Source organism: Ambystoma mexicanum, chromosome 12 (genome assembly GCF_040938575.1).
Source record: "Ambystoma mexicanum isolate Mex_15411 chromosome 12, UKY_AmexF1_1, whole genome shotgun sequence".
NCBI lineage: Eukaryota > Metazoa > Chordata > Amphibia > Caudata > Ambystomatidae > Ambystoma > Ambystoma mexicanum.
Genome location: NC_090936.1, coordinates 26164231 through 26185553, shown reverse-complemented (window position 1 = coordinate 26185553; position 21323 = coordinate 26164231). Strand labels below are relative to the sequence as shown.

Sequence of the window (21323 nt, the reverse complement as noted above, 5' to 3'; positions counted from 1 at the left end):
GTTTAAAGTGTGTCATTGAGGTTGGCTTGTCCAGGAAAATCCCTGTGGAACAAAATGGCTCCCAGATGTGGAAGACATTGCACTGTAACGCAGATCCTCCTTGGTGGGGACAACTATGACCGAAGTGTGCAGATCAATTGGGCCGAGTGAGCTGGGCCTTGCAAAGTTCAGGTGGTGGAAGGTGACGGTGTTGATTTCAGTCGGTGAGTTTGGAGAGAGAGAGAGGAATCGGAGGAGGTTGTGAGTTGGAATGGTGGTGGATTTTGGGTGAAGGTGTGGGGTGAGATGTGGAGGGTGTATGTTGGAGAGAATTATCAACGATGTGGGTGAGTTGGTCAGATGGCGGAAGTGAGGGATGATATAATCTGTAGCATGCAGTGAAATGGTAGATTGTCATATGTGAAGCAGGTGACATGAGTGGTAGAACTTTAGTGGTAACGGGTTGCTATGATATGATATGATTGTTTTTTATAACGCGCTAAGCGCGGACCCAGGGATCGAACCTGTGTTGCTCTGTGTCCTCTTGCTTCCAAGCACATTGCTCCTGAGCTATCCTCCCGAGACAAGTTGCGATATGTTGTGCGTTATGGATGAGGAAGAGATGTTTTGTGTAGGGCTAGCAGACCTGTCAGGAGATGGGAGAGTCGTGGCATGCGGAGGTGGGGAGTGGTGGCAGAGATGTGTGTGTGTGTGTGTGCGGTGGTGTGGTTGATGCAAGAGGGCAGGCCCGGAGAGCTTGGAGTGGACGTGGATGGGAGAGGGAAAGAGAGAGTGTGAGTGTGCATTGGCATGATGCTGAAGGGTTTAGACGTAAGAGGTGGTAGGAAGGCAGGTCAACTGTAGGGGGTGTTTGTGATGAGTCGATGGGCAGGGCGGTCTGGAGAGTTGTCAGATGGGCTCTTTTGATGGTATGTAGTATGTGTGCTAATGTTGTCACAATTCTGTTTTGCCTCTGCTGTCCACCCTTCCACCCCTTCACCAATCCTGCCATCACCCCCCTCATTTTTGCCAGTTTATTGATGCGAAAACATTTATCTACTTCTATCCATCCATCCATTCTTCAATTGGCTGCCTATCTCTCTCACTCCCTCGATCTCTCAATTGAGCTCTCTAGCTCACTGCCGATGTCAGAATTTCTTGGTCTATCCCACTAGTCCTGGTTCTCGTTCTATCGCTCAATTTCTCAATAGATCCATTTCTCAATCTCTTTTGCTATCTCTCTCTCGGTCTATGCCCCCATCCCCCCAGCCCTATGCATCGGCTCACGTCTGCATTCATCCACTCCTTGGTCTACAGATGGCTTCATTGGGGCGTCGTCTAGAACATCCATTTCGAGCTACTGACGCCTATCATATGTTGAGAACAAAGGTCTTCCAGGAAAATCCGGTCCTTATTGGCCCTGTATTTCCTACCAGTCTCGGGAGGATAGCTCAGGGGCAACATGCTCGCCTTGGAAGCAAGACGGCACGGAGTATAAGCACGGTAGTGTACAGAAGCGTCGATGGTTGGGATCAGTCTCGTTGATGCTCTGACCTTAAGGCCAAGTGGTGAACCGAGAATGTTCAAGTGTGGAAAGTGATGGGCTGCAACCTGGCATGACTGGGCAGTCTAGGAGGAGGGCCCGTTTACCTTTGCAGCCATGAAGGCCGGGTTCCTAGCATTTAATTTGCACTGTATATGATCTAAAGGCAATGATATATTGATGCACAGGAACGAGGTGATTACAATTAAAATGTCCTACGATAGCCTTACTCTTTCTGTGAATAATATAGCAGAATTGATTTTCCCTAATGGCTGTTCTCTCCCTTACACTCTGCATATTAAATCATGCCAGCTTGTGTTCCTTTTGTTTGGCAGGCAGCATTCTGCGCCCAACCTCCTCGTCACTGTAAATCCCAACGTGTGCTGTAGTTACTGTCAAGGGCTGTTCTTCCTGACTTCATGAATATTTCAGGGATCTCTTGTAAAGGTTGCATGCCTAATTTGGTATTCCTGCAAGCTGGTGTTCGGTTGTAATTCCTGGAGCGCCCTGGGGTACACCGAAGGCAGGCAGGCATGCAGCCCGCTTGATTCAGGCTTACGTTGCACAGTGCGTATGTGCGCTGTTTGGAATTGAATTGCCTTTCTTCTCTAATATTATCACTTGAAAAAAGAAACATTACACAGAGCAACCTTCAAAGCTCGGTCGACCAGGTGCACGGCTTTGCTGGCCAAGCTTTGCATCTACTTAATTGAATTGGCGCCCCAGTCCCCCCCCCTAGCAGGGATCTGGGATCAAGTCGCAACGCTCCAAATTTGCCAATCGGGGAAAACATGGCAGAGGAAGATGCAATGGAATCTTTTGCTCTTGGGAGACCCTGGTCAATTTCTGAGGTCACGACCAACCTACGGATCATTGTCCTGGATACAAGCAATCTTTTCTGTTTAAACGGTGCTGTAGATGTTTGCACAGCGTAAGGGGACCACTCGCCCCCCTTTCATTGGGAACACACCCAACATTTCAAGAGAGTCTTCCCGCCTCTGTACCCAACATGATTTTGAACCATTTCCAAAGTGAGTGCATTCTGCTCTTGCAGCCCAAATGGACCCTTTTTCTGGACCGATTGATTTATACCTTGGGGTCCTTTGCATGCGTCTACCTTCACTTATTCCAGCCTTTGATTGGAAGAGGAAGTGGCCGACATAGCGTCCGGCTTCTTAGAAATCCACATTCTCATTGAAAAGCCCATTTCCGCCTTATACTCTCTTTCGGTTGATTGGCCTTGTGTTTTGTGCATGTTAAGACGTCACTCTGGCGAACTAGTTGTTGCGACTGATCGGTTAAGAGCTTATTCCTTGCCTGATATGTTTGGGATAACCCACAAGAGGGGGGGGGGGTACTCAAGATGACTGAGGACTTCAATTCTATCTGCCTAACCGCCGGCCTTCGTATCAAGAAGAGGGACATAAAATGCAATGTATATTGATAAGGATTTTACATACAATATAATCACACCACCACTTTAATTTTTCTATAAATTAAATGTTTGGCTAAAGTCCAAGTATGGCTGCAGCAAAAGAAATTCTATCTAAGAGAGAGTTCATTCTGTAAGGCTCGACCAATCAATTTTCTCTGCTTTTCGACTGGCTGCATAAATGGGACCAAGTACCCCGACATGTTCTTGGGGCCTTAGTGGGCCTTCTGCTTCATCCAGTTAGTCAAGGCAATAGGAAAAAGGTTTTAACCACCACCGTCCCCCCTGCCGGTCAACACCGCTTTACTTATTGCATAGAGTTGCTTGTTAAAGTACGTACCTCTCTCTTAGACTACTGCAAAGCCCCATAGAGAGAGGGCTAACAGCAAAAAAGGGCCCACAGTCACTAAGGGGGTTCATAATGCATTGTCTTTTTTTGGGCTCAAGTGTTCATGTCATAAGCAACGTCTACCTTGAGGGGGCCGCGCTGGCTCCCAATCAAAGAAAAGCCCCACTTTAGTAATCTGTGCTGCGTGCAAACTTCTCAAAGACTTTCTGAGCTTTAATACTGAGTAGACGACTTGCTCGGCCCTCCCTGTTGCCTTCCAAAACAATTGTAATGAAGCCGCTCTGGTGAGATTTCCCCACCCCCAATGCCTTAGGATCTCCGGCGTGAAGAAAAACTTAACATTTTTAGTTGTGATTCTAAGGCTCATCGACATCTTGGAGAACCAAGAACCCTATGCTTCTGCCAGAATTCCTCATATATACGGAAATCCTCAGGGTTTACCAAATCCTTATAGCGGAACACTTCTCCCGTAGCGCCTCCACCCTTTATCCCCCTGTCGCATATGTTGTAATCATCCGTCCGCAGCCTACTTACTGCATTGCATCACTGCTTCTTCTTCTCGTCTCCCAGCTTCCGTACCCATTTTCACACATACCCAGTTTTCGGTGATGAAGGCCTATTAGATGGTACCTTGCATCATGTGTGGTACAGTGGGCGGTGTGTTCTACTCCCAAGTGTTGAAGTCATGGCGCATCCTCATAGATTTCAATATTGAAGCAGTTCTCATCTGGGAGACCATGACTCTGTTCCTACTGTGTCATCGCCAAGTAAAATCACCATTATGCTTTTTTGGAGCAGATGAACGGTTGACGGATTGTCAATGCATGTCGACTGTCGCAGACGCGTAATTTCTGCCTTCAATTTTGAGCCAGATGAGAATGTTAGAGACTGGAGATTTGTGGGGGTGGTCAGGCCCCCCTCAATGCTCCATATTGTTTATAAATTGACCTTTATAATTCCAGAATGAGTACCTCCATATGAGGATAAGTTGGGAGAAGAGATGACGAATCACTGTCGTCAACAAGTACTGAAATTGCACATGGGATTGAGGATCATGGTTATACTAAAGTCCCTCAATAGATATTGAGGGTGAAATTAAAAATCAAGGCATGCCGGATCCATGAGTGCGATTCTGGTTGTCCACATTACAATTCTTACTTATTTGTCTCCATAAATAGTTGTAATTGTTATCTAATCATCAAGCCTACATGTTTTAGCCTTATCATGTACCCCCCAATTCTTCAGGTGCCAAACGTGTGATCTATTCTGGATGAAAACGTGAATGCACTCACAAATGCAGGCTCGTGCCCAAAGAACGCCACTGGATTGCGGAGCATTGGAGGGGTGATAGCATGATTCTTTCTAACCCGTCTATGGAACTCTAATCCTCCACCCACCTTGATATGACAGATGGGAGAGGAGGGGTAATTCCCCACCAGACACAAAGCTACCACAAAAGACTTGGGCGTGGTGGTGGATAACGCATAACTCCGAGAACAGGCACCGGAAGAACATTAAGGGCCTTGCAAGAAATGGAACAGTGAGCACTTAAAATATTTCTTCTATACTATCTCTCTCCTGATCCCTCACTGACCTGATGTCTGGTCCATCGGCTCTTGAAGACTGTTTCCCTCTCTACCCCATTAGGATAGACAGGTGAACAACGAAGGAACAAGGAGATACCTCAGAAGATATCTTGATGCCCTTAATGAGGAGGAAGACCTCTTCTTGCATTCTTACGTGTGCAGGAACACGTGCAAAAGGAAACACCGATTTGTAAGTCAGGCCTTTCTTTCGTAGCAGTTCCCATGTAGTATAAACCTTGAGCCACTCTTACTGGTTAACGCTTTCCTGGTGGGAGACCTGTTTGAGTGTTACGCGTGTGGGAGGAAATACGTCACTGTGGAATTGGTGTGCTGGTGAGGTCCCCCAATATTCAGCATCCCAATGGGCAGCATGTTAAATGGAGGTGGAAAAGTGAAGGGGGATGTTTTTCCACCTCCATATAACGCTCCGCCCCATTTTGGCACAGTGGCAAGGTGTGGAGGGGGGACATGGAGCGGGGAGAAGATCCCCACCATTCAGTCCTCCTCCATCTCACTAGTGCGTTTCGTTGTACGCCTGCAAGAGATTTTCAAGCAGGCATACATTGAACGGATTCCTCTGGTGTGTGCGGGGTCAGAAATGAGAGGCAGACACAAAGTTGTAGTATTCTCAGTGTCAGACATTCTACCTAAAAGAAATGGGTTGGAAAAACGCCGCCCTATCCTAAGGAAGGAGGTTCCCTACCCAAACAACTAAAACCAAGAATCAGTCTATGTCAAGTAATTACTAACGTAGAAACCGTCCTTGCCTCCAAAACACTCTAAACTGAATCTCACACTAGAAGCAAACAACTAAGAGTGCGAAAAAAATATTTCTGACATCTGTTTAGTGAAAGTGTTCCATGAAGAATACATTCAAAAGTATTTTTCCAAGGTGAAATCCTTGAAAACTAGAGCATAGTTCCCTTCCCCTGGGTTTGTAGTAGGATGGCCGAAGTGTCTCATTAAAACAGTTCCTTGAGATCACCAAAAAGCGTCTCTCTTTTTAACAATTCCTAAACGCTTTTATACTGAATTCAGAAAGTTTGTGTTCACACAATATCTTTCAAAGCATCCATCAATGCCTTTGTAGCAAAAATGTCTTTCTTGAACAGCAATGGCTTTGTATTGGCTTCACAAAGTTCTCGTTCTCTAAACATAAAGATTTAGTTGGTGTACTTTCAAGACAACCTGTTAAACTTCCTTGCCAGGTATTTGGTAACACTGCTAAGCTTTTCTTTACAACTTCTGTACAATTACCTAGCATACGCTTCTGCCAGGAATTTTCTCACGGGTTCTTCAGATCCCCTGGAATACTTCCCTGACCGGTCTCTTCCCACAATTCTCAAAACTGTCTATTAGTTTTGACTGCCAGGACTTCTTGTGTGCACCCCTTTTTTAGAGGACTACCTGGCATACAGGTTTGCCAGAAAACCTCTTATGGAGTTCTCTAGATCCCCTGGTATACTTCACTGCTGGGTATCTTCCCCAAGTGTTAAAGTTCTTTATACAGTTTTTAAAGGCCTGGTGTATTTTATGGCCAGGACCTCTCTTTGTGGCCTTCTTAGATGCCCTAGTATTTTTCCCTGCCAGGTATCCAGCTACAATGTTAGTTTTTTCACAATTTCAGTGGATTGCCTGGTATACTCCCCTGCCAGGAATCATTTCACAATGGGACAATCTTTTCATAAATTCGATGGGTTTCCTGGTATACTCCCCTGCCAGGAATCCCTTCTCTGGTGGTATTAAAGATCCCCTGGTGTACTCCCCTGCCAAGTATATCTCCACCCCCAAATGTCAACAGCCTGGTACGTGCCATGATGCCTTTAGCGAAGCACGCTCTAGAAGAAAGAAATTGATTGATTGACTGGTTGCTTCTCTTTACAAGGACTTCCCTATTGGCTCTTCTGCTACTTTCAATACATCACATCAGCATCCGCTTTTGTTCTGTCTAATGTATTTGCTTAGGTTACCACTTGTTTCAACTCTCGCACATCATGCATATATAATTATTCAGTTTTCATCGATGCACTTTTGGTTGGTATTCAAATCTTCTTGCTCTTAAATCTTGATCTAACATTAGGTTTTGCTTGTGTTGGAATCGTTTTTGAATATTGTCCAAAATGTCAATCTCAAATTCTTCATTCACTTGTTTTCTGGTTTGTTGGTATGTCCTGTGGTCCCCAATGGCTCTGGGCCGACTCACTTGTGGTTCATGGTGTCCCCAACTCACAGCGTGCCTCTGCTGTGAAGCTTCCTCTCTGGATTGCCTTCCCAGGCAAGACGGGCGTCTCGTCGGCATTCCCTCCAGCTCTGCGTCTACTTGCTGGCTTCCTTCTACATCTAGGACTGGAGAATGCTGCTTCCTGTCTCGACCATACCTCCAGGAGCTCCACTGTACTTCTTGTTGCTCCTGTTGCCCTTCAGATAGGCTAGCAACAATTCTCTGTCACTAAGCCAGTGTCTGTAGCTCGCTTTCGCAGGCCACTGCATACAAGTAAGAACCCGTCTCCTGTGCCGTACTCTTCCGTACTGCTCTTGTGAATGCTGCGGTTGGCATTTTCAAATGTCCCGGGCAATCTAGTATGAATAGAACAACTAGTTTGCACGTTGGTGTTTGGACTTTTGCTTAATCTGCACTAACTCTTCCCTCCTCTTCTTCGTCTCAGTCCTTGAGGCTTTATGGTAGCTGAAGTCCATAGATGCAATTGGATTTCCAACATGATGCTAAAAACTTCACATGCAGAAATGTCAGAAACAGAAAGATATTTTCTGTGTGTTGCGAATGTTGTAGGTACACATGGAGGTTTGGTTAGAGTGACTTGAGGGAAGGGGTTTCTGATTTTCATGATAAGGGGACATTGTTGGGCGATGTGTTTGGGCGACAACAAGCCATCAAGAACTGGTGTATTATAAGATCTTCTTCAGTAGGATGGGGAGAATACTGCGTCTCATCTGGTGAAGTCCCCACCTTCCCCTGACAGCCATCTCCCCCCATGTGATCCTCCCTCATTTTACCACCCCCAAGGTCAGAATAAGGTAATGGCTGCCGTCCCCTGGCCACATGGGAGGAGGGACAAGTCAGGGAATTAGTGATGACTCCATAGGATTCATCACAAGTGTTTGCCTCAGTGTTTCACCTGGTCACCGTTAGTAAACACTGCCTGCAACGCGTATTTCCAGTTTTTTATGAGACGGAGGACAAAATGAAAGTGCGGAAGTGACATTGTCATGCTTTTGATCTTTTCTTCACCGCTTCCCCTCATTGAAGGTTTAAAATTGCCTGCAAGGGACCCACAGCATGGACATTCTAACGTTTGTGTTCTCCTGCATTTAAATTGAAATTTTTATATAAAATGACACTGATAGATTAGCTCTGCAAACCACCCTGAGTTTAAAAAAGATCTTGCCATAGAAAAATGAAATCATAATTTCAGCGGGCTAACACGATTTATCGTGTACGATATCGGGTATCCTGCACTTCTCCGTCAGCACTGGTTTGATTTTGACCAACGAGTATTAAATACATTGAATTATCTGAAATGCAGGGCTTTAATTGGTGCACTGTACACAGAAGACAACACACCCTCCTATTCGCTAGCGTACAGTTCTTTTGCAGCATGTGCATGTTGTACAGAAATTCCACCTTGGGACCGCGTCTTGCACTATCGCCGCAGCGGAACCTTGCTGGGCGAAGCATGAGGACTGCAAGAAATTGGACATGTGCACTGGAGCTTCACAGTGTCAGGTGGCACGTTGGTCCGGGGCAAGCCGCTTTCATCTTGCATGGGCAAATCACTTAGGCATCCAGACATGCGATTGAGGTATTTGAGGCGTGGTATTGGGGTAACTGCATCCTAAAATGGCCGAATCCAAAATAGCAAACAATTACATTTTCTTCTCTTCCATTGGTCCCCCAGAACATTCAGTTAAGATGTCCTTGGAGGTCCCTCCCACCTCGCCCTTATGGCCTTCTTGAAGAGTAACGTCTGACTGGCCACTAGGCGTCACTGCACCCAGCTTACTTTGCAACTTCAATCATTCAAGATGGGTGCCCCCGTGGTAAAGGATAATCGCCCCAAACCTGCAGCTGCTGCAGACTGAAAATGCAAAATGGCCGTTCCCAAATATCGCCCATCCCGGACAAATATGGCTATTTTTGACCAGCTCAACACAGGAAGGATAAAGACGAATTCTGAAATAGTTTCTAAAAGAAGTGACGCATGAAAATAAATACAATTTTTTAAATACTAAATACAGGCCACAAGTAACTTAAAATGAAGATTTCCCCAGGAATTAGATGTTCTTTTAGCCAATCTCCTGACAGCTGAACAACTGAGTAAGGGTGCTTTTCAAGTCTAATCAAATCTAACCAGGTGTGACTAGAAGGAACTGGATCCTAGCTGGGCTTGGACATTTTTCCGATTCCTCCGCTTGTCACAAAACCAAATGCGTTCATTCTTTTTTTTCAACGTATCTTTTTATTAAGATTTTTCAACAACATACAGTGTGAAAAATACTGTCATAAACAAAATGTAATCGGGTGGATCACGGTGGGCAGCACCAATAATCGGTATACAGTATTTTCATTGAAATTTATTTTCTTATCCAAAATATATGTATGTATGTTTGGTTGGGGTAAAGGGTTACATTTGGAAAACGGGGGCTTTGGGGCAGACCCCCTGAACAACAAAATGAAAACACCCCAAACATTTGGATATTTTTTTTAAGGGCTGAAACAGGATTTTGGCGGGGAACCCCCCAATTAAAAAAAGAAACAAATCGCTAAATTCGGTATACACATTTTCGGTGAAAAGTGTCATTAATCTACATTAGGTGAAAAAGTTTTCAATGAAACAAATTCAATACAAGTAGTTATTGACTGCAATGTAAACATTCTGATTGGCTGAGAAGAGGTCAATAACAATTTCCATGCACTATTACAATTTATGATTAATAATTAACAATAAGAATAAACCCTGCGTGCTAAAGTGACCTCATAGCCTTAAAATGCACATAATTTCCCAAATCTAGACTATTCAAGTTGCCTTGTGGCCTCTCACTCCATCGCTGACCTCATAGGAGCAGATTTCCGTATTTGATTTCCACCATAAACTGAAATACCCGAGGCCCTTGGGCCAAAGTAGACCCTGATCTGGGGTGACAAAGTGGTGCAATCGGCCTTTGTTCAGCAATTCAAAACGACACCAGCCAGCAGGGGACACCATCATAGACAGAATTTAATTGGATTCCAGAGCGTTTGACAGCGTTGGGCTACTTTTTTTGTAAACTTCCTAACCTCTCCACCTGCGTTCTGCTTGTTGCCCTATAATGTATTCTGTTAGTCGGCGGACGGGGTAGCAATCGCAGGATCACATGGCAGCATGGGTAGTATGGTGTAATTTGCCCATACAACACCAGAGATCCGCGCACCGGTCTTTGCTCAACGGTATCCACTGCCACCGAGCATGATGCCTTCAAGTTTATCTTCAACTTTTTCCTGCCACTTTTCGTAAGTTCTTCCCGGCATAATCGGCGGCAAGAATAATGGCTACCCTTCAGCGTAATGAAGAACGTGCTCCGGGCACCATTAACACGAGCGTAGCGTGCGGATAAGCATCCACCGAGCAGCATGCTGCGTTCAGCTCGACATTGCGCCGTGCATAAATATCACAGCGGTGCGGCGTTGACGCATGGCTATGACGAAGATCCACCGAGAAAGAGAGCGGTTTCTTCTTCCATGATTAATTACCCAGAGGGTAGCAGCCATTATTTATAGAGCAGCCCCAGCTCGACTGTGCATTTATCATCACACATCTTATTATTCAACACACATGCATGCATTCATGGCAATTGTGCTATCTTCAAAGAAGCCGTTCAATCTGGGGTCCTTGTGTTGTGATGGGACCTGTTCCAAGTGGCTCATTTTGTGCTAAATGCTGCCTGGGGGTGCTCGGAAAACACATTCTTATTTACAGTTTTGTGGCAAATGTGCTTTCTGAAAATGAATTTGAAAATGTTGACAATTGTTTTTATTTACTTAGACCAGTGAAGGTGTAATTGATTTGTTTTAACACTTAGTGGTTATCAATTTGTTTCCATGCCTTGGCAGAAATGAGCTTTAGGTTTGCAAATGTTTTGTTGACACTGGTGAGTTTCAATTTGGAAAGACACCAGGGTGGTAGATTTGTTTGCTCGCATTGGCCTAGATTCCAGGGAGATCTGGCTAGTGGATGGGGGCTATGATAGGCTGTAAGGAGGGTAGTGACCCCTGGAGATCTGGCTAGTGGATGAGTGCTGTCATAGGCTGTCGGGAGGGTAGCGACCCATGGAGATCTGGCTAGTGGAAGAGTGCTGTGATAGGCTGTCAGGAGGGTAGCGACCCATGGAGATCTGGCTAGTGGATGAGTGCTGTGATAGGCTGTCAGGAGGGTAGCGACCCATGGAGATCTGGCTAGTGAATGGGGGCTGTGAGAGGCTGCCAGGAGGGTAGCGACCCATGGAGATCTGGCTAGTGAATGGGGGCTGTGATTGGCTGCCAGGAGGGTAGCGACCCATGGAGATCTGGCTAGTGGATGGGTGCTGTGATACGCTGTAAGGAGGGTAGTGACCCCTGGAGATCTGGCTAGTGGATGAGTGCTGTGATAGGCTGTCAGGAGGGTAGCAACCCCTGGAGATCTAGCTAGTGGATGGGTGCTGTGATAGGCTGTCATGAGGGTAGTGACCTATGGAGATCTGGCTAGTGGATGGGTGCTGTGATACGCTGTCAGGGGGGTAGTGACCCCTGGAGATCTGGCTAGTGGATGGGTGCTGTGATACGCTATCATGAGGGTAGTGACCTATGGAGATCTGGCTAGTGGATGGGTGCTGTGATACGCTGTCAGGAGGGTAGTGACCCCTGGAGATCTGGCTAGTGGATGGGTGCTGTGATACAGTGTCATGAGGGTAGTGACCTATGGAGATCTGGCTAGTGGATGGGTGCTGTGATATGCTGTCGGGAGGGTAGCGACCCATGGAGATCTGGCTAGTGGATGGGGGCTGTGATAGGCTGCCGGGAGGGTAGCGACCCATGGAGATCTGGCTAGTGGAAGAGTGCTGTGATAGGCTGTCAGGAGGGTAGCGACCCATGGAGATCTGGCTAGTGGATGAGTGCTGTGATAGGCTGTCAGGAGGGTAGCGACCCATGGAGATCTGGCTAGTGAATGGGGGCTGTGATAGGCTGCCAGGAGGGTAGCGACCCATGGAGATCTGGCTGGTGAATGGGGGCTGTGATAGGCTGCCAGGAGGGTAGCGACCCATGGAGATCTGGCTAGTGGATGGGTGCTGTGATACGCTGTAAGGAGGGTAGTGACCCCTGGAGATCTGGCTAGTGGATGAGTGCTGTGATAGGCTGTCGGGAGGGTAGCAACCCCTGGAGATCTAGCTAGTGGATGGGTGCTGTGATAGGCTGTCATGAGGGTAGTGACCTATGGAGATCTGGCTAGTGGATGGGTGCTGTGATACGCTGTCAGGAGGGTAGTGACCCCTGGAGATCTGGCTAGTGGATGGGTGCTGTAATACGCTGTCATGAGGGTAGTGACCTATGGAGATCTGGCTAGTGGATGGGTGCTGTGATACGCTGTCAGGAGGGTAGTGACCCCTGGAGATCTGGCTAGTGGATGGGTGCTGTGATACAGTGTCATGAGGGTAGTGACCTATGGAGATCTGGCTAGTGGATGGGTGCTGTGATATGCTGTCGGGAGGGCAGCGACCCATGGAGATCTAGCTAGTGGATGCGGGCTGTGATAGGCTGCTGGAAGGGTAGCGACCCATGGAGATCTGGCTAGTGGGTGGGTGCTGTGATACGCTGTAAGGAGGGTAGTGACCCCTGGAGATCTGGCTAGTGGATGAGTGCTGTGATAGGCTGTTGGGAGGGCAGTGACCCCTGGAGATCTAGCTAGTGGATGGGTGCTGTGATAGGCTGTCATGAGGGTAGTGACCTATGGAGATCTGGCTAGTGGATGGGTGCTGTGATACACTGTCAGGAGGGTAGTGACCCCTGGAGTTCTGGCTAGTGGATGGGTGCTGTGATACGCTGTCATGAGGGTAGTGACCTATGGAGATCTGGCTAGTGGATGGGTGCTGTGATACGCTGTCAGGAGGGTAGCGACCCATGGAGATCTGGCTAGTGGATGGGTGCTGTGATAGGCTGTCATGAGGGTAGTGACCTATGGAGATCTGGCTAGTGGATGGGTGCTGTGATACGCTGTCAGGAGGGTAGTGACCCCTGGAGATCTGTCTAGTGGATGGGTGCTGTGATAGGCTGTCATGAGGGTAGTGACCTATGGAGATCTGGCTAGTGGATGGGTGCTGTGATACGCTGTCAGGAGGGTAGTGACCCCTGGAGATCTGGCTAGTGGATGGGTGCTGTGATACGCTGTCATGAGGGTAGTGACCTATGGAGATCTGGCTAGTGGATGGGTGCTGTGATACGCTGTCAGGAGGGTAGCGACCCATGGAGATCTGGCTAGTGGATGGGTGCTGTGATAGGCTGTCATGAGGGTAGTGGCCTATGGAGATCTGGCTAGTGGATGGGTGCTGTGATACGCTGTCAGGAGGGTAGTGACCCCTGGAGATCTGTCTAGTGGATGGGTGCTGTGATAGGCTGTCATGAGGGTAGTGACCTATGGAGATCTGGCTAGTGGATGGGTGCTGTGATACGCTGTCAGGAGGGCAGTGACCCCTGGAGATCTAGCTAGTGGATGGGTGCATGAAGCAGTATCAGGAGGGTAGTGACCCCTGGAGATCTGGCTAGTGGATGAGTGCTGTGATAGGCTGTCAGGAGAGTAGTAACACATGGAGATCTGGCTAGTGGATGAGTGCTGTGATAGGCTGTCATGAGGGTAGCGACCCATGGAGATCTGGCTAGTGGATGAGTGCTGTGATAGGCTGTCAGGAGGTTAGCGACCCATGGATATCTGGCTAGTGGATGAGTGCTGTGATAGGCTGTCAGGAGGGTAGCGACCCATGGAGGTCTGGCTAGTGGATGGGTGCTGTGATAGGATAGGCTGTCAGGAGGGTAGCGACCCATGGAGATCTGGCTAGTGTATGGGTGCTGTGATACATTGTCAGGAGGGTAGCGACCCATGGAGATCTGGCTAGTGTATGGGTGCTGTGATAGACTGTCAGGAGGGTAGCGACCCATGGAGGTCTGGCTAGTGGATGGGTGCTGTGATAGGATAGGCTGTCAGGAGGGTAGCGACCCATGGAGATCTGGCTAGTGTATGGGTGCTGTGATACATTGTCAGGAGGGTAGCGACCCATGGAGATCTGGCTAGTGTATGGGTGCTGTGATAGACTGTCAGGAGGGTAGCGACCCATGGAGATCTGGCTAGTGGATGGGTGCTGTGATCAACTGTTGGGAGGGTAGGCGAGTCAAGGAGACTGGTTATGTGCCGAGCTGGACCAAATTCTTCGTGGGACTTAGCTGCATTCTAGTGGCAGAGGTGTTGTTCGATGTGAGTTTGAGCAGTGGGTTATTGCAGATGTATGCAGGCGGGTAGCCGTGCCCCGGGAGGGATATGGCTATCTTCCATTGAGATGGAGTGGGATACGAAACAGGGAGTCATGGCTGACATGTAGATGTGATGAGTGTATTCAGATCATGTCATGCGGATCGACTGGAATCCCTTCTGTGTGTGCTAAGTACTGTCTTGTCTCGTCATGTAACTCATCAGAGCCCCTGCCGCCTGTCTCGTGGTACACCCAGGAGGCAGACTAGGTGTGTCAAGATGAAGAAGGGAAATGCCAGGTTTGAGGGCCTTCCAGTGGGTGAGATGATCGTCAATGTGTCAGATGCTAAAAGGGATATAGTTCCATATGGTGTGGGCTTGGACGCAGAACGATTACACGCAGAAGAATACCCATATTCTTGCGACTGGGATGACGAGCAGGAGAGCAGTGCTTGATCGCAGGTCTCTGGTGGCTCTGTAGGAGGTGAGCCTATGTTGTAGATATTCTGGGTCAGAGTTGTGCAGAGCATGCTGGGTGATGCACATTGCCTTGAAAGTTTGGCTGATGCCCGATCGGTAGCCAGTGAAGGACACAGAGGGTGGGTGTGATGTGTTCTTTAGGGCCTATGCCCAGAAGGACCCTGGCTGCAGTGTTTGGACTTAATGGAGTTTTCTAAGTTGAGGTATAGGCTGCCGCCCAGGTATAGGGAGTTTGCATAGTCTAGGAGAGAGAGGACGATGGCTGTGATTGCAGCGACTTTGTGTGATAAGGTCAGGTAGGGGAAGATATGTCTGAGGGTGCGTAGATGTAGATGGTAGGATTCTGACACTTGTTGTGATGTCATAGTGTCAGATCTGTGTACATGGTGCATTCAAGGATCTTTACTGTGTTGGAGGTAGGGGTGGAGGGCCTAGGGAGGGTGGCCAAGGGGTGGGTTGGTGGAAGTGGACAGTCTTCCCACAGATCATGATTTCAGATTTTCCAGGGTAGAGATGGAGGTGGTTGGCTATCATCCAGTAGTTGATTTTTGAGGGGCAAGAAGGAAGGTCGGAGGGCAGATGTTTGTGGGGTCCTTTGGGATCCTAAAGCTTATCTGGGTGTCATTTGTATAGTTTTAGCAAGACAGGCTATGTGAGCGGATGATAGCTGGGAGGGGGCTCATGTAGAGGGTAAAGAGCAGGGTGAGAGCGAGGCTCCCTGTGGTACTCCCTTGGCGACGGGGTGCGGAGGCGAGGAGAAGGGAGGCGTGTGTATTATTTGGGATCTGTTGAAGAGGAAGGAGGAGATCCACTTCAATCCTTCATCCCTAAGGCCGAGTGAGTGGAGTTTGCCCGTGAGGGTGCAGCGGTCAGTGGTGTCACAGGACGCATTGCTGTCGAGAAGGATTAGTGCGGCACAACCTTCAGAGTCTGAGGTTCCCTTGAGATCATCCCAGATGGAGACTAGGGATGACTCAGTTCCACGTAGGGATCTGGGAGATTGGACGGGGTCAAGGTAGAGGCTAGTTTCTGTGAAAAGGCATAGCTGGGAGTACACTGTACGGTCAATTAGTGCCCAGAATAGAGTTCTCTTACGCAACCTGAATGCTTCTATACAATATTTACATTCCCATCATGAAATTGGCGTGGAAATGTAAAAACCGCATTAGAGGCCATGGGACATGTGAGGCTGGTCGCTTGAAATGTATGGGGCACCACCCACCTTGGGTGGAGTGCTTCCCACATCCCTTCACCCGCATAGAGGCAGGCATTCGATGCACATGCGAGTATCTCACACATGCCAGACACTCGGGTACGCAAGCTAGCTGAGCTCTCATTGGCTAAGCCTTGATGTTCAGCCATCCTACTGCATGCAGTCCTCTTTGCCGATATCTCGCGGCAGGGCAACATGCTTGTCTTGGAAGCAAGACAACACTGAGCAGCATGGGTTCGTCACCCGGTCCTGCGCTTAGAAGCTGATCTCAATCAGGGCACGTGCGAAGGCCCCGCTTTCTGCAGGGCGAGATCTGAACGCCCGCATCAGCGGGTTATCTTGGGGCGTTGTACGGACCTGGTCCTGGACCTGATGCATTTGGGCGCTGATTGGCAGCAGCGCCTCAGAGCTTGGAAATACATGCTCGTGTTTCCTTGTGTGTGCAGTCAGCTATCTAGGTTCAAAAGATACTCTTAAGACAAGTAAAGGCATCATTCTTTTACAAAACCTTGTTTTTACAACTTAATAAGCCTTTATTCATTTGACTGACTTTTATTTGTTGCCATTTCCAAATGACATGCTTTAATGAATACTGGCAAGCCTAACCAGAACCAAAACCATTTAGAACTGAACACTTCTGTGATTTTTCCTATAGTTTGGCCCCAATTCACAAAGCTGTTCCCGAGTGTAAGAGTGACTGGCACCTGGCAAAGATTAGACTGTACGCATGCGCACGCCACATGCAAGCATGGCCTACTAACGCACCTGCACACATGGGCATCCCTGGGAGCGTGGCAGTGGGGCTGGCGGGAAAGGCAACACCCCCCAAGGTGGGGCAGGCGTGTCTACTCGCGAGCATTTACAGATGCGTTGACCCCACTGTCCTGCGCCCTTCCACGCTCTGCGAAGCCCCACTGCCCGAGTGAAAATAAATAAATAAATAAACACGTGCTAAATGCAGCAGCTAACGCCGCAAGTGATTTAGGGGTTTAGAGGCAGGGGTCGAAATACGGGCGAGGAAGAGCATTCCTTGCTGTGACGCGCAGAGCGTGGCTGCAGGAGGTCAGAGGTCACGGGTTTTAAGAAAACGTAATTGACTCCTGCAATGCACGAGCTGTGCTTCTTTAATGAATACGATGCACGTTGCAATTTAAGTGCACGCATAGCCATGCGTGATACGTGCAGCTGCCTTCCTTTGTGAATCGACCCCCAACGCGCTCTCTGATTTAGAACATTACAAAAAGTGTGGCCTGGGTTGGAAATTCATGAGCACCTCATCGCATGCAATTATCCTGCGCCACCCTGTGGTCTGTTCCTGCCAATGGCAGGCATGAACGTCCAGCATTGGGGTGAAGGAAATGGGAACGCAACGTGACCCACCCCTTGGGGTTCCGGCTAGTCGCACTACCTCTGAAGCGGGTGGTGGGCTTGCCACAACCTTTCGAGCTCCAGCATCGGGAGACGGGTCTTGGGCGAGGAGAGCTGCGGCCGCTGACTGTGGCAGAAGTTCCTTGTACCACCTGCCTTACAATGGGCGGCAGCAAGTTTGAAAGGGTCTTGGAAGAGGCCGTATCCCGCCACCAAGGTTGAAAGATCATGCTTTCTCCGGCTCAGACAGCAATCCAACCAGAGAAATCCAATTTCAATAATTTTGCTGTGGCAATAAACGCACAAGTCAAACAGTTCTGCCCAAGTTTGATGACACGCTGCAATCGTTGGAGGAGGAGCTGATAGTTCACAAATCCCCTTTTCAATGAGGGTTGAGGCTTGCGCAGTGAGGTGAGGAAGGTGAGCGGGGTACGTGTAGTAAGGAGGGGGATGGACAGCACTGAGAAACCTATTGGGAGGGAGTGATAGGGTCAAGACCATCAATGGGCTAGAGTCAAGGGTGTGGCGTAGGACCACTAGTAGTCCAGAAATGTGGCAGGTGTTTGGAAAGTGCCAAGCAAGAAGAGTGAGCTTGAACTATCCTAGGCGATGTTGAGCGGTCGAGAGGCAGGCCTGTCTAAGGGCAAGCAGGACAGGGGGGTTGGCTGTTGACATGGTCCTCCCCTGTGGACATGGTCCTTACTAGAATTTGTTAATCACTCTGCCGGGATGATATTATTTCACAAATTGCAATGACTTAATTGTCTACGTAAATTCCCCCTGCTGCGAAACTGTTCTGAGTAAAGGACCTCTAGGAACAGCTCAAGCAAAGACGTATGCAATGATGAAATGACGTGAAGCCATCAGTGACAAAGCCCCACTCTGATATTCTTTTGGTGCATCCCAAATACGATTTCCCATAAGCTTCCTGTGGACCTGAATGCTATGTTGAGCTGGACACAATCACGTAAACGAGCTCTCAATTACAATGTTGATTTATTCTTGCACGGATAACTTCCTGTGCCCTGAAGAAGGGAGTCGGTCCACAGCGCACTAGCTTGACGCAGTTGAGTGGACTTTGTAGAACAAGCATCAAGCACATCAGGGGGGAAAAGTTCCTGTGCGTTCAGATAAAAGATCAGGGTCTTACAGTTTATCCTGTGGGTGATTTGCATAAACCCGCCACGGGGCCTCTATTCTGAGATTCTTCTGCTTGCGTCGATGCCGGGGATGGGGGGAATATTAAATATGGATATTCCTGCGCATTCCGGCATTTGCATTTAAATATGTCCGGGCGAAGACTTACCGGGGCTTCAGAAATTCTGCTTCAGCAAATAAAGTGAGTTAGGGCTCCTGTATTTTGCACAGTGGAAGCTTCCGCCGCAGAAACTGAAAAAAACACATCATTAGTGGCTAATGAGCTAGCTTAAAAGAGAGCCAAGGCAGGCTAACGGGAATACTGTGTTTCCATACTGGGATCACTAGCATTACATTTGATGTACCAAGCCACACCACTGATCACTTCTAGAGGGTCTCAAGCACACAATGGACATTTTTATATCCCCTCCACCCAGCCTTAATGGACCACTCGTCAAACAGCGAGGAGAGGGTGGTGGAAAAAAATGAGAGCAGCAATATCCTTTCTGATTTAAATGCATAAAGCGAAAGACTATTACGGCCCTTTGTGCATACGCGTATCACAGACACTGTATCGGCACAATGCACTTTCTGCACCAGTCCAAAAATTTGATATTTTCAAATATATAGCGCTTCAATTCGTTTTTGCACTGGCGCAACAGCAGCAGTACAGTGTCTCTGTATTGCGGTTCCAAGTCCTTTGCAGTCTGTAAGTCCAATGATAGAAATCAGATTTTTTATTTGTTTTTTATAACGCAGCAATTTTGCTTCCAAGACCAGCACTTTGCCCCTGTGCTATCCTCCGTTCACTCCATACCTCACACCTATAACATTTGAACCTAGTACTAAAACGAGAGCGCAAAATGCAGAAGCGTAGTACCCGTTGAGTACACATTTTACAGGGTGCATGGCTGCCACAGAACAGACACCGAACACAGAGACCCAGCGTGCAAAGAAAGGGCCTTCGTGAATGGTCAGAGCTGTTCCTAGCCCTGCCTGCCCCGAACACGGGAGTGTTAGCTATTAGCGGCTATGTTTTCCTCTAGGGAATTAATCACATGTAGAAATGGACCCTGCGCCTATCAAGTGAGCCCAAATGCTACAAAAAAATTGCCAAACAAGATGGAGGTACTTGAAATAATAAATAGACTAAGTCCCTTTACTATTTCAGTGGTTGTGACGAAAGAGGGTAGAACAAGGAAGAAGAGGCCGCAGCAGAGAATGCCGATGGGTAAGCATGGCTGAGGGCATCCTGTGGGGCGCGGGGTGGGCCCCATAGTGCAGCTGCGGTGATACAAGGGGGAGAGCAAAGGGTGGAGGCTGAGGAAAAGATGGTGGTAGACCCAGATCCGGGGGACAGAAAGAATAGCCGGAAGAGAACGCAGGAGGGTATTTGTGGACTCTTCCAATATTCATGGCCAACCGATTGGCGAGTGCCTCTCTCTTGGGTTCTGAACACAGAAATGTTTTCTATAATTCATGATGAGAAATTCTAGTGCCCGTAATCTTTCATTCTGAAGACCCTCTCAATGGATCAGTCATTCAGCTGTCCAACCAGACAATCCCCAGTATCGTTGCAGCGGCTGACTTGTACGTGCCTTAATTTACCTGCTCCGTAACACTCGGCTTACTTTTGAAGACCAACGATGTGCTCGTAAAGCAGAATCAACCCCGATCTTCATTAGTGTAGACCCCAGAGTCCACAGAGAAGAGCTCTACTTGCAGTCCATTATCTACTCAACATGCTTTGAAAAGCCATTCGGTCATCCTAGATCCAGTCTTCATGACACATATGGCATTTGGTCTTAGAGCGAGACGACCGGGGATATTCAGCAATAACCTATATACGTAATGCCACAGTGTCTTAATGCGTAGGCCAAGTACACTTTGAGGCAAATGGAATCTCTGGGATTTATCAAAGTAGGTGCGATATATACCCAAGAAACCCGGTTGTCCGACTAGCCTCTCAGCTCCTCCCTAGATTGGTGTCTATGGATATATTTCTTGTTCTTCTGGCGAGGAACTGAACAATGGGAAGAGGGTTATGGTGGACCAGGATTCGGAATGCCACTCCTTGCTAACAAAATGCCCAAGGACCGCATTTTTGGCTCTGGAATAGGTGCCTGCAAACCTGGCACTCCAGAAGTTGTGGACCATAGTTCCTATAAGTGGCTAGCTTTTATATGGTGAGCGATCCTGGGGGTCATAGTTCACAACACCCAGAGCTCTGCAGGATGGAGACTCCTGCTCTGGAATGTACACCATGATGACTTGCACTGAACCTGTGTCTTCGACCTTCTCCAGATTTCTCCAGAAGTTGTTGGCGCAGACCATATTTTATTGTTTTCTTGAACATGTGTCTTAACTGCTGCAAAGAACAGTAGGAGACTATTTTTTCTGTCTGGCTCAAGAATTGCCACGCTACGGACCTCTTCTGAAGCGCTGGTCCGTGGGGAAATTAGGAAACAAATTGGTCTACGGGCTCACACGATGCTGCGGCTAAATTTCAATAAATGCTCAGAAGACAACTGACAAAACATTGAAATCATCTTAGCGTGTGGCAGAGCTGGCCATGACTTCAAGAGGATTCAGACATTGTGCACCACGCCTTTGATGTTTTAAGAAGCACGTGGCTTTGAGATCAATGCGTAAGAGTTCACCAATCGCGAATATCCTTGGTCTCTGCCAAACTTGCTTTGGTCAGAGGAGAACTGAAAATTACCAGAACGTTCTTCCCGTCACCAAATG

The 21323-nt window shown here is 48.0% G+C and overlaps 1 protein-coding gene across 2 annotated transcripts in view; it reads left to right on the top strand.

Annotated features, from left to right (window-relative positions):
- The window catches only part of GRM8 (glutamate metabotropic receptor 8), a 1803300-nt gene that overhangs the window by 124974 nt on the left and 1657003 nt on the right, over positions 1–21323 (top strand). The gene's annotated exons all lie outside the window — the stretch shown is intronic.